The following is a 14,602-nucleotide window of genomic DNA, read 5'->3' on the forward strand; positions in this document are numbered from 1 at the left end:
GTGGCAGATGTGTTGCTACCTACCCTCACCACCTCACCTGACCATCAGGAAGTCCAGGATACAGTTGCAGAGGGAGGTGTTTAGTCTCAGGATCCTTAGCTTAGTGAAGAGCTTTGAGGATACTATGGTGTTGAACACTGAGCTGTAGTCAATGAATAGCATTCTCACATAAGTGTTCCTTTTGTTCAGGTGGGAAAGGGCAGTGTGGAGTGCAATAGAGATTGCATTATCTGTGGGTCTGTTTGGGCGGTATACAAATTGGAGTGGGTCCAGGGTTTCTGGGATAATGGTGTTGACGTGAGCCATTATCAACCTTTCAAAGCACTTCATGGCTACGGACGTGAGTGCTACGGGTCTGTAGTCATTTAGGCGGGTTGCCTTTGTGTTCTTGGGCACAGGGACTATGGTGGTCTGCTTGAAACATGTTGGTATTACATTCTCAATCAGGGACATGTTGAAAATGTCAGTGAAGACACCTGCCAGTTGGTCAGCACATGCCCGGAGCACACGTCCCGGTAATCCGTCTGGCCCCGCAGCCTTGGGTATGTTGACCTGTTTAACGGTTTTACTCACGTCGGCTACGGAGAGCGTGGTCACACAGTCTTCCGGAACAGCTGATGCTCTCATGCATGCCTCAGTGTTGCCTACCTCGGAACTGCAGCTCAATTTCTTTCTCTCTCACACACACACACACACACACACACACACACACACACACACACACACACACACACACACACACACACACACACACACACACACACACACACACACACTTGGGTCACTGTTTTCATGAATATATATCAATATTACAAACTTACAGTATCATATTTATGCTCATATATATTATGTTAACTAACTAAAAACTAAAGTTTTGGAATTGGCCTAATCAAGACCAAATTAAATCTGTGTGACATGATACCCTTTCGATTTGTCATTTTAGAATGTCAGTATATACAGTGCAGGTTTTAATCATGACCAGAGGGACCGCCTAAGTGCCAAATTATCCTAGGTAGATTTAAAACAGCATAATTCTGCGGTTCTGGTGAGAACTGGCTAAATGTTTCACAAACTCATCCATGTTGAGGGAGCGTGCCCTCCTTGACTCAACACTGAGAATTCTGAGGTGACTTAACCTGTCATCAACCATTGTTGTTCTAAGTTTTAATCCGTTTTAAAGCTGAGAAGCTTCTCTCGCAAGAAGCACTGCTGACTGGTGTAACAACAGAAATCTTACAAAGTCGAAATAGCTCAAGGAAGACCTCTTTATAACGTTCTAGAAACACAACAAAGTCAAAGAAAGTAGATGGTCTGTCCCTTCCACGTTTCTCTCTCCTATCAAGAAGCCGCTTGGTTTAATGAACCTCATGTTTGAGCTCCTCTAAATCTGACTCAAAAGTCTGAGCAAAGGCAAACAGAGGCTCCTCATTCAAGAATGTTGTACACTGCGTTGAGAGACTGGACCCCTTGCCTTATCTCGCAATTCTTCATTGAAAAACGCCTCGCCAGCTCAGCTGTGAGACTGTCAAGCACCTGATAAAAGATAGCTCTTTGGAAGCTCTCACCATCACTTTGGTCACTATTTTTCTGTCCTACAGTGCTCATCATCAATGAGTCGTGAAATTTTAAGCTTGTTTTAGGTTGTCTTTTACACACTGTTTGTACACTTATTTTGCAGTGCTCTGCAATCTCTTCAACCTCTTTCCATAGTTCTCCAAAGTAACCCTCACTTCTGTAGTCCTGTAATGTGTCTGTAAGGGCACCTACTAGATCCACAGCCCTTGCTAGGTCAAGAGAGCTTGATTGGAGCATGTCAGAAAGACATTTGGCATCACCAAGCACTTTACAAAAGGTAACCAAAAGCCCCATGAAATGTAAATCTATCTGAGAAAGAAGGCCCCTTGCCTCTACTGATCTATCATCACTATTTTCAAGTGTGATATCCTGTAGCACTCTCAGAACTTCCAGCCTGTCCCTCAGATTACGGCATGCCATGTATCTGCATGCCCACCTTACATCCGTAAGTCTCTGTAGTTCCCTGGGCTGCTGCTGTGGATACAGCGCTTTCTGAACTGCAAGCCACTTGAGATGAACATACGAGCCAGATACAAAGTTATAAAGCTTCTGCAGGAGAGCAAAAAAGTTAACTCCCTCAAGCCCTGATTTTACAGCATCAACAAGAACCAAATTCAAACAATGTGCATTACAGTGCACATAAAATGCAAATCTTGCACTGTTTTCAATCCGTGCAGACACACCAGAATGCTTTCCGCTGCAGCCGTCAAAGCCTTGCCCCACAAGATTATTTCTGTAGTCCAGACCATGTTCTTCAAGGCAATCAATGATCATTTTTGTGAGACCTGCTGCATTCTAAGCTATCAGCTGACAAAGTGTAAAAAGCTTTCATGGATGGCCCCGTTGTAATAGTACCTCACAACTAAAGACGTCTTTGGTTTCATCTGCAATTACACACAAAACTTCACTTTCTTTTACTTCTCTTATTATTTCACTTTGCACCATCTCAGCTCAGCCCTCAAGAACTTCCTTCTGGATTTGGTGGCTTGTGTACATAGCATTATCACATGCATTCATCCTTTTCTGTCACGATCGTCTTCTGGTGAAAGAGTGGACCAAGTCGCAGCGTGATATGAATACATCTTCCCTTTTATTTATAACGAAGATGAACACAAAACGAAACACTTTTACAAACTATACAAAACAACAAACGACCGTGAAGCTACAAAACGAAAGTGCGCACACACACGCTACTAACGTTTAGACATAGACAATTACCCACAATCACCTAAAGCCTATGGCTGCCTTAAATATGGCTCCCAATCAGAGACAACAATAAACAGCTGTCTCTGATTGAGAACCAAACCAGGCAACCATAGACTTTCCTAAACCTCTATACTGAACACAACCCCATACACTATACACAACCCCCTAAACAATACACACACTCTAAACTAGACAAAACACACAAACATCCCCCATGTCACACCCTGACCTAACTAAACTAATAAAGAAAATCAATATAACAGAGGCCAGGGTGTGACATTTTCTCTATGAGAGGGTCATGATTTGCTATTTCTTCTAAGATTGTCAAAAAATTACCCTTGTTGTGAGCATCATCAGACTCTAGATTACCTCTCTGCGCTATATTTTGAGTGGCAGTTAGAAGCACATCTGAAATTGTTTCAATATAATTACAGTTTTCCTTTCTAACATTGATGAGTTGCTGTCAATAGCCCTTTTATGCTGATTCCAAGCATACATAGCACTGATATGATGCTCTGCCTTTGAATGGAGCTTAAACCCAGAATCTTTAAACAGTGCCTTTTTCCAGTTAAAAAAAACATGACTGTGATGTGAAGGCAGATTCAGGTGTATTGGGCAGAGAAAAATGCCTACAGGCGAAACATTAAGTTGCCATGAATTGTCCTTATACCAGGAGCTCTTTTCCTAGTACCATGCTGAGTTCTGGAAAATGTGTTCCAACACAGGTGTACAGGGCCCTCTTCTCTGGATCTTGAAATGTCTGAAATACATGTTATTAAATAATGTGACATATCTCTATGGAAATGTATAATTAAGGGATCTACAAGATTAGACACTAACAGCTGCTAACTATAATGTGTAGTTTAAAGTATAGGCCTGGCATTCCATTGGGTCCTTTTGGAATAGCATATCTGGTGCTTGACGCAGTTAGGAGGGGCTCGATGACATCTCCTGGCAGCTCTGGCTCACTGTCTTGCTCAGAGCCAGAGGTCTCTGTGTCATCCCTTGATACATCTATTACATTGAAATAACACAATAATAATTAGAGTATAATCACAATAAAAATGCCACAGCCATCAAAACAAGAACACGCATGAATCAACAACCAACATTTTAAAGTGAGGCTTAATCTGACAAAATCATCTATTACAAGATGAAGCTAAACTTAAATTCTGAACTGGGCATGTGGCTTACTGCCTGGTAGATGCTCTGATGTGATGGTGGTAGACTGGGTCCTTGTGAAGTCTGACCACACTGACTCTGACTAGCCTGACTCTGACTAGCCTCAGGTAGGGAGCTGCTCTGGGGTCTGGTGGTGATGCAAGGGCCGGGGTCTGTTTGCACCTGATCTGCCTGTTTGTGCTCCTTTAAAAAGAAGTCTGATATCTCTCCATTTCTTTTCATGTTTAATTGACCCTATGCAAAAATAAGACAGTCTAAGCATCCAATTACCCACATTTTAGGCCAATCTCAATCTTAATTACAAATCCCCATTATCATAACTGTACGTTTGTCACGTTCGTTCTCCTCCTCGTCTGAGGAGGAGCATGGATCGGACCAAAACGCAGAGTGATATGAATACATCTTCTTTTATTAGAGACGAAGACGAAACGAACACTATACAAACTAATACAAAAACAATAAACCACGAACGTGAAGCTACAAACGAAAGTGCACACATAAGCTACTAACGTTAGACATAGACAATTACCCACCAATCCCCAACACAAAACAAGCCACCTATATATGATTCTCAATCAGGGACAACGATAGACAGCTGCCTCTGATTGAGAACCATATTAGGCTGAACATAGAAACAGACAAACTAGACACACAACATAGAATTCCCACCCAGCTCACGTCCTGACCAACACTAAACAAGCAAAACACACAAGAACTATGGTCAGGACGTGACAGTACCCCCCTCCTGAGGTGCGGACTCCGGACGCACCCCTAACACTCCAGGGGAGGGTCTGGGTGGGCATCTGTCCGCGGTGGCGGCTCCGGCGCAGGACGAGGACACCACTCCACCATTGTCTTTGTCCCCCTCCTTAGCGTCCTTAGCGCCCTCCAGCTCCGGACTGAGTGGCAGCTCATGACTGAGTGGCCCTGGTCTAGGAACCTTCACAAAGGTCCCCCTTAAATAGAGGAGATAGCTCAGGACAGAGAGGTAGCTCAGGACAGAGAGGTAGCTCAGGACAGAGAGGTAGCTCAGGACAGAGAGGTAGCTCAGGACAGAGGGGCAACTCCGGACTGAAGGGCAGCTCCGGACTGAAGGGCAGCTCCGGACAGAGAGGCAGCTCTGGACTGAATGGTCGCTCCGGACTAATGGCAGCTCCGGACTGAGTGGCAGCTCCGGACTGAGTGGCAGCTCCGGACTGAATGGCAGCTCCGGACTGAATGGCAGCTCCGGACTGAGTGGCAGCTCCGGACTGAGTGGCAGCTCCGGACTGAGTGGCAGCTCATGACTGAGTGGCAGCTCATGACTGAGTGGCAGCTCATGACTGGAGGGCAGCTCATGACTGGAGGGCAGCTCATGACTGGAGGGCAGCTCATGACTGGAAGGCAGCTCATGACTGGAGGGCAGCTCATGACTGGAGGGCGGCTCTGGCAGCTCCTGACTGGCAGGCGGCTCTGGCAGCTCCTGACTGGCGGGCGGCTCTGGCTGCTCCTGTCTGGCGGGCGGCTCTGGCTGCTCCTGTCTGGCGGGCGGCTCTGGCTGCTCCTGTCTGGCGGACGGCTCTGGCTGCTCCTGTCTGGCGGATGGCTCTGGCTGCTCCTGTCTGGCGGACGGCTCTGGCTGCTCCTGTCTGGCGGACGGCTCTGGCTGCTCCTGTCTGGCGGACGGCTCTGGCTGCTCCTGACTGACGGACGGCTCTAGCGGCTCGGGACAGACGGGCAGCTCTGACGGCTCGGGACAGACGGGCAGCTCTGACGGCTCGGGACAGACGGGCAGCTCTGACGGCTCGGGACAGACGGGCAGCTCTGACGGCTCGGGACAGACGGGCAGCTCTGACGGCTCGGGACAGACGGGTAGCTCTGACGGCTCGGGACAGACGGGCAGCTCTGACGGCTCGGGACAGACGGGCAGTTCAGACGGCGCTGGGCAGACGGATAGCGTAGGCGGCTCTGGGCAGACGGGCAGTGCAGGCGGCACTGGGCAGACGGGCAGTGCAGGCGGCACTGGGCAGACGGCAGACTCTGGCCGGCTGAGGCGCACAGTAGGCCTGGTGCGTGGTACCGGAACTGGAGGTACCGGGCTAAGGACACGCACCTTAAGGCTAGTGCGGGGAGCAGCAACAGGGCACACAGGACTCTGGAGACGCACAGGAGGCTTGGTGCGTGGTGCCGGAACTGGTGGTACTGGGCTGGAGACACGCACCATAGGGCGAGTGCGTGGAGGAGGAACAGGGCTCTGGAGACACACTGGAAGCCTGGTGCGTGGTGTAGGCACTGGTGGTACTGGGCTGGGGCGGGGAGGTGGCGCCGGATATACCAGACCGTGCAGGCGTACTGGCTCCCTTGAGCACTGAGCCTGCCCAACCTTACCTGGTTGAATGCTCCCCATAGCCCGACCAGTGCGGGGAGGTGGAATAACCCGCACTGGGCTGTGTTGGCGAACCGGGGACACCATGCGTAAGGCTGGTGCCATGTATGCCGGCCCGAGGAAACGCACTGGAGACCAGACGCGTTGAGCCGGCTTCATGGCACCTGGCTCAATGCCCAATCTAGCCCTGCCAGTGCGGGGAGGTGGAATAACCCGCACCGGGCTATGCACACGTACAGGAGACACCATGCGCTCTACCGCATAACACGGTGTCTGCCAGTACTCTCGCTTCCCACGGTAAGCTCGGGGAGTTGGCGCAGGTCTCCTACCTGACTTCGCCACACTCCGTTGTAGCCCCCCCCAAGAAATTTTTGGGCTAGACTCACAGGCTTCCAGCCTCGCTTCCGTGCTGCCTCCTCATACCACCGCCTCTCGGCTTTAGCTGCCTCCAGCTCTTCACGAGGGCGGCGATATTCTCCAGGTTGTGCCCAGGGTCCTTTACCGTCCAATATTTCCTCCCATGTCCAGAAATCCTGCGTTCGCTGCTGCTGCCTTGATTCACGCTGCTTGGTCCTGGTATGGTGGGTAATTCTGTCACGTTCGTTCTCCTCCTCGTCTGAGGAGGAGCATGGATCGGACCAAAACGCAGAGTGATATGAATACATCTTCTTTTATTAGAGACGAAGACGAAACGAACACTATACAAACTAATACAAAAACAATAAACCACGAACGTGAAGCTACAAACGAAAGTGCACACATAAGCTACTAACGTTAGACATAGACAATTACCCACCAATCCCCAACACAAAACAAGCCACCTATATATGATTCTCAATCAGGGACAACGATAGACAGCTGCCTCTGATTGAGAACCATATTAGGCTGAACATAGAAACAGACAAACTAGACACACAACATAGAATTCCCACCCAGCTCACGTCCTGACCAACACTAAACAAGCAAAACACACAAGAACTATGGTCAGGACGTGACAACGTTACCTTAAAATCAACTACCAGCCTAAGTTACTGTTAGATCATGGCTAGCTCTGCTCTGCAGTAAGTAACTTAGCTAACTATAATTTCTTACACCTTTACGATAGCAAACAGGCTATCTGCAAATTGTGGTAATCTTTTGAGTAACGTTAACAGATTGATAATAACAATTGTTCAAGTACGAAAATCTAACGGAGTTAATGGATTTCAAATTGCTGAATGTTGACTTGCTGAACACTGACAGCTGTAGCCTACTAATTACCCCACATTAGCTTAACATTCATATACTGTAACTTACGACACTGCACTGTATATGCATGTATTACTAGCACAGATGTAAACATAATGTTAGGCTCTCTCTTATCTGATTAACTGTCTGTTTTAATGGAGCCAAATGTCTAACGTTAACTTACACAGCGACTCAACTTTCGTAAAAGTTGTTCAGGAAACCTAAACCCGATGCTAAACCTTAAACTTACTTCAAATATGATGCTTTCGCCAATCGCGAAAAGAGCTGGTGGAGCTGTGGAAATATTCTCTCTTCTTCTTCTGTATGTTCTTCTGATTCTTCTTCTTCTGTATCTCGCAACCAACGTTAATATTCTCTCTTCCTCGTCCTCGATTTGAAAAATGCGCCACCGAACGTCAAAATAAATGCTTCTTTCAACAACAGGTGAAATGAGATGTCAATCAGCATCAAACTGCCAGTAGCGAATTCAATTTTGAGGTGGCACCCAGGGTGGCCAATCAGATGTCAGGGGTGTCCAGTGCCCACCGGACACCCCTCTGGCTTCGCCCCTGCTTATGCCCCATTCAAAACAACTGAAAACTCGTAACTGGGAAATCTCAGACTTCAGTGAGTTCAAGACAACTGGGAACTCGAAAAAAAACTAGCTCTGACTGGGAAAATATGTTTTGAACGGTCATCCAACTCAGAATTCCATGTCGGGAACTTGGGGCTTTTTCTAGAGCGGCAACCTGAAGATCACTGACATCATGATTCAACCTTCCTATTCAAGTGAGCACCAGTTGAGTCCAAGTTGAGTTCAAAAATGTATTGTATGCTGTTGCATAATTGATGTAATTTGCCAGGGAGATGTGTATACTGTAGCTTAGAAAGTGTATGTTGTGTAGTAAGCTGTTAGTAGCCCATGTGCCTCACCCTAATCATTTAGTCCCTTAGCCTACTGTTCTGACTTGGTGGTGTACATGATGCCTGTAGCCTGTTTCAGAGAAATCATCGATGTAATCATCGAATATTGTGAAACCTTTCATTGTCTGCTTACAGTATATGCCCTCTTTACTTTTCCTACGGTTCTGACTTGGTGTACAGGGAGAATACTGTAAGAATGGCCCATGTTCTGAATTCTATCGCTGTACATTTCAAAAGTGCTGAACAAATAGTTATATTGACCACGTCCATCCTAGCTCGCTCATTAATGTCTTAATCAAATTTACGGATTGCCTCTTATCCGCTCGTCGTTCCCTTATGCCATAGTTTGTACATGTCAATTGTCATTAGAAACCACATTTGTTTAAGAAAGTCAGCCCTATCAGCTATCTTTTTTAGAAAACTCTGCTGTTGGGACAGCTTAATGTAGGCCCTAACAGTTTATGGGGATCATTTGTCACCTTTATAGTGCAATTAATGTATTGTTTAGTGTTGTGTAGTGGCTTTGCTGGTGTGTATCGATTTTTTTTGTTTTTTGTTTGCCACACCAAGATTTACATGCTAAAGTCGCCACTGTGTCTGTCCCAATGTAAAAATTCAGACCCTTTGCTTTGAGACTCGAAATTGAGCTCAGGTGCATCCTGTTTCCATTGATCATCCTTGAGATGTTTCTACAACTTGAGTGGAGTCCACCTGTGTTAAATTCAATTGATTGGACATGATTTGGAAAGGCACACACCTGTCTACATAAGGTCCCACAGTTGAAAGTGCATGTCAGCGCAAATACCAAGCCATGATGTCAAAGGAATTGCCCGTTGAGCGCCTAGACAGGATTGTGTCGAGGCACAAATCTGGGGAAGGGTACCAAACATTTCTGCAACATTGAAGGGCCCCAAGAACACAGTGGCCTCCATCATTCTTAAATGGAACATTTTTGGATCCACCAAGACTATTCCGCAAGCTGGCCTCACAGCCAAACTGAGCAATCGGGGGAGAAGGGCCTTGGTCATGGAGGTGACCAAGAACCCGATGGTCACTCTGACAGAGCTCCAGAGTTCTTCTGTGGAGATGGAAGAACTTTCCAGAACGACAACCATCTCTGCAGCACTCCACCAATCAGGCCTTTATGGTAGATTGGCCAGACGGAAGCCACTCCTCAGTAAAAGTCACATGACAGCCCGCTTGGAGTTTGACAAAAGACAATTTAAAGACTCAAGATTCTCTGGTCTGATGAAACGAGGATTAAACTCTTTGGCCTGAATGCCAAGCATCACGTTTGGAGGAAACCTGGCTCCATCCTTACGGTGAAGCATGGTGGTGGCAGCATCATGCTGTGGGGATGTTTTTTAGCGTCAGGGACTGGGACACTAGTCAGGATTGAGGGTAAAGATGGACGGAGCAAAGTACAGAGAGATCCTTGATGAAAATATGCTCCAGAGCGCTCGAGACCTCAGACTGGGGCAACGGTTCACCTTCCAACAGAACAACGACCCTAATGACACAGCCAAGACAATACAGGAGTGGCTTTGGGACAAGTCTCTGAATGTTATTGAGTGGCCCAGTCAGAGCCTGGACTTGAACCCGATCTAACATCTCTGGAGAGACCTGAAAATAGCTGTATAGCGACGCTCCCCATCCAACCTGACAGATGATCTGCAGAGAAGAATGGGAGAAACTCCCAAAATACAGGTGTGCCAAGCTTGTAATACGTAAGAAAACTCAAGGTTGTAATCGCTGCCAAAGGTCCTCAACAAATACTTAGTAAAGGGTCTGAATACTTACGTAAATGTGATATTTCAGTTTATTTATATATATATATAAATGTGCACAAATTTCTGACTTGGCCCTCCCTTTCTGCTCTATGGCTGAGTAACTAATTGCGAGCTTACAGAAAATGGAGGAAAACTAAACTTCCGCAGGACCTATCATCCTTTCTTTCCCTCCTGTCTACTTTCTCTTCCTCTGTATCCACTGCTAAAGCCACTTTCTATAGATTTCAATTTCAAGATTCTGCCTCTTACCCTAGGAAACTCTTTTCCACCTTCTCCTCCCTCCTTAATCCTCCACCCCTCCCTCCTCCCTCTCTGCAGACAACTTTGTCAACCACTTTGAAAAGAAGGTTTATGACATTTGCTCCTCATCCACGCAGCCTTTTGAGTCCACTGGTCCCACTCACACAGAACTACCTTACGCCTTGACCTCTTTCTCCCCTCTCTCTCCAGAGACTGTTGAGGACCGGCCGCCCGACAACCTGCCCACTTGACCCCATTACCTTCTCCCTCCTCCAGACCCCATTCCCTTCTTTCTCCTTCATCTCTGGAGACCTTCTCCCATTCCTCACTTCCCTCATCAACTCATCCCTGGTTGCGTCCCCTCTGACTTGGCAAGAGTTGCTCCCCTCCTCTAGAAACGAACACTCAACCTCTCTGTCAAAAACTTCTTCTTACTTTTCTTTCCAAAACACTTGAGCGTGCTGTGTCTGACCAACTGTTTCGCTATCTCTCTCAGAATGATCTTCTTGACCTTAACCAGTCAGGCTTCAAGACATGTCACTCAACCAAGACTGCGCTCATGTGTGTCACGGAGGCTCTCCGTACTGCCAAAGCTGACTCTTTCTCCTCTGTTCTCATACTCCTAGATCTATCCGCTGCCTTCAACACCATGAACCCTCAGATCCTCCTCTCCACCCTCTCAGGGCTGGGAGTCTCAGGCTCTGCACACTCTTGGATTGCATCCTACCTACGTGGAGAGAATATGTGTCTGCACCACGTACTCTCACTACTGGCTCGGTTTTAGGCCCTCTCATCTTCTCTCTATACACCAAGTCACTCAGCTCTGTCATATCCTCACATGGTCTCTCCTGTCATTGCAATGCGGATGACACTCAGCTACTTTTCTCCTTCTATCTTTCTGACACTCAGGTGGTGACACACATCTCTGCTTGCCTGGCAGATATCTCAGCTTAGATGTTGGCCTACTACCTCAAGCTCAGCAAGCTCAGCCTGCCTAGTGTTCAACCTTCCCAAGTTCTCCTATGTCACCCCGCTTCTCTGCACACTTCACTGGCTTCCAGTTGAAGCTTGCATCCACTACAAGCCCATGGTACTTACCTACGGAGCAGTAAGAGTAACTGGCCCTCCTTACCTTCAGGCCATGCTCAAACCCTACACCCCAACCCGAGTACTCTGTTCTGCCACCTTTGGTCTCATAGCCATCCCAACCCTATGGGAGGGCAGCTCCTGCTCAGCCCAGTCAAGCTATTCTCTGAAACCGTGCTTCTTCAAAGAGTATCATAAATAATCCCACAGCAAGATGTGGGATATGAATGCACTAACTGTAAATCACTCTGGATAAGAGCATCTGCTAAATGACTAAAATGTAAATGTATTTCATGTGATTAGTGGTTCATTTACATTTGTACCTCATTTTAAGGTCAACCCTTTTACGTGAATTTAACTCTCGTTTTAATATGGTGAAACTATTCCTTTTAAAATTATTTTTCAAGGAACATTGAATATCTAATAGTTGAATCATAGTCTAAAAGCAGGTGTTCTTTCTGACAGAATGCTAAAATTAGGTGAAATAAATAAATTACCAAATTAAACTATGCAAAAGGCACTCTATTGATGGAATAGCCTAATTAAAGTGTATATTAATTAGTCCTGTGTAAATATTGTTCTGTGATGTTGGTCTATGTGATTTCAAGTCTTTATTAATTAAGACATTTGCCATCTGTAATACATTAAAGCCTCAATGCAGTCTTTTCAATTGTATTTTTAAATCATCACTAATAATGTCTAATAAATCACAGGGTTTTTATTTCATGACAATAACTCCAAATATATTTTTTATAATTTATTTCCCTGAGCCTCTGCCATTGAAATGCTCAGTCTGATCATGTGGGCGTGTTGATACAAATGTAGACATATTTACATACACAATCCTGATTGACGGATAGGATCTTCTAGACCTGGGGTCTCCAACCCTGTTCCTGGAGAGCTACCGTCCTGTAGGTTTTTGCTCCAACCCCAATCTAGGGCACCTGATTCTAATTATTAGCTGGTTGATAATACCCCACCTACCCCTTGGTTACATATGCAAATAAAAGATGACTGGTCATTGGTCAGAATAATCTGATCAGATCTGGGCCAAACACTCTATCCCACCTGAACAGGCAGAAATTCCAGGCAATTACACAAAAATCACATTTTTGACTGCACTGCCCCTTTAAGCTTATTAGCACTTCCAAAGGTAATTCAATTTTAAAAAATGGGCCAATTGTCAGTGTTCGTTTATTGAGAATTTTACACATAATTGCATGCAATGACTTAATAAGGACAGGCATTTTATATAGCATGACACAAACCACAGAAGGCCATTTATTACAAAGGGACACACGACAACTTCAGCAAACCACCATGACATTTTGCTTAAATGTATTGAAAGTGGGTAGTCTTGTGGTTTGTCTAAAAAATTATGAGAATCAACACCTCAGTGAAACTTTCTGGAGTTATGATAATCAGTCAATAATGCAATCATGCAGTGGCAAGCATGACCTTAGCAAATGCCTAACAAACACCTAATTCTGAATGACTATTTTCAGAGGCGTGGTACATTCCCCACAAACAAAGATATGTAAGAGACTGAGAAGACTGCAATAAAAATTAATTATTTAACCATAGGGGAAAAAAGCTCACCTACTGTTTTATTTAAGCATGTTTATTCACAGGTTGCAGACAGAGATATCTGTAATCACATCATTCAGCAGTGCTCCAGGGATGTGCAGTCCAACCTGGACTCGGGTAGACGTAACATAGTAAATGTAAGTCCAAGTTACTTCAATTAGTATGATATTTGACTTCTGGGTATGGTATGTATTAATTTATGGATGTCCATTATCAATTTTGTATGATATATTGCGAATTATAATTTGTATGATGCATTACGAATTGCATTTGTACAATATGTTATGAATTGCAATTCGTACAATATGTTATGAATTTGCAAAATGTATGATATGTGACGAATTCCAATTTGTTGTAGCTAACATTAGCTAGGTGGCTAACATTTGCTGGGGGTTAGGTGTTAAGGTTAGGGTGAGGGTTAAGTTGTCCGTGATAAGATTCGAACACGCAACCTTGGGTTGGTAGACGTTCGCTTTAGAACCCATCCACCCCGACCAACCACCCTACTTTCTGTTTGTAACCATACCAAATGTGTCATATCATATTAATTTGGGACTTTACATATTTACATTTACTATGTTACATCTAGTCTATGAGACCAGGCTGACCAGTCTGGGGACCAAACCTGCAGTTGTCTATTAACACAACAGACAGAAGCATACTGGACACTGATTTGAGTTGACATTATATAGTCTGTCCACTGAGTGCTGCGCTCTAACCTCAGCAGACAGCTGTCCATCTGGATGAATGGAAGATGACTTCCTGTAGCAACTACTGTGATGATTACTTAACTAATGGTATTATTTACAAGACCTCTTATGAGCATTGACAACATTTTGTGTATTCAGATTTTCCTGTTTGCTACTGTTCTCCTTGTGTTAAACAATCTCTCGTGGACAGATTGACAGGAAGTAACAACTTTCGCTAGAATTTTACTTCTGGGTAACTGAGATTAGTTGAACATTGACTGTATGCATAATTGCCTTTTATATTCCAAAACTTCAAACGGAAAGTTCCTGCCACTTTTCTCCCCTCTCTCTTTCTCTCTCTCTCTCTCTCTCTCTCTCTCTCTCTCTCTCTCTCTCTCTCTCTCTCTCTCTCTCTCATCTCTTGCTCTTTTTGTCTCTTGAATTTCACCTTCTTCTTATTGTTGTTCAATCTACTCATTTATTGATTATTTCCAGTCAATCACCTAATTTATGTTCAATTGATTTGTTTACTTATGAACAATGAGGAAACCACCTCATATCTCTATAATCAGCTGTAAGTCCAAGATTACCTGTATTGTTAATGATGATCTCTTGTTATGTCTACATTAGGTCACCAACAAACATGAACATTATCAGGAATTTGGACCTACAACATGCTTACACAGGTATCAGAGGCCTTGTGTCTCTTCTATCTCCTTGTCCCTGCGCAG

The sequence above is a fragment of the Salvelinus namaycush genome, chromosome 31, assembly GCF_016432855.1.
Source record: "Salvelinus namaycush isolate Seneca chromosome 31, SaNama_1.0, whole genome shotgun sequence".
Classification (NCBI taxonomy): domain Eukaryota; kingdom Metazoa; phylum Chordata; class Actinopteri; order Salmoniformes; family Salmonidae; genus Salvelinus; species Salvelinus namaycush.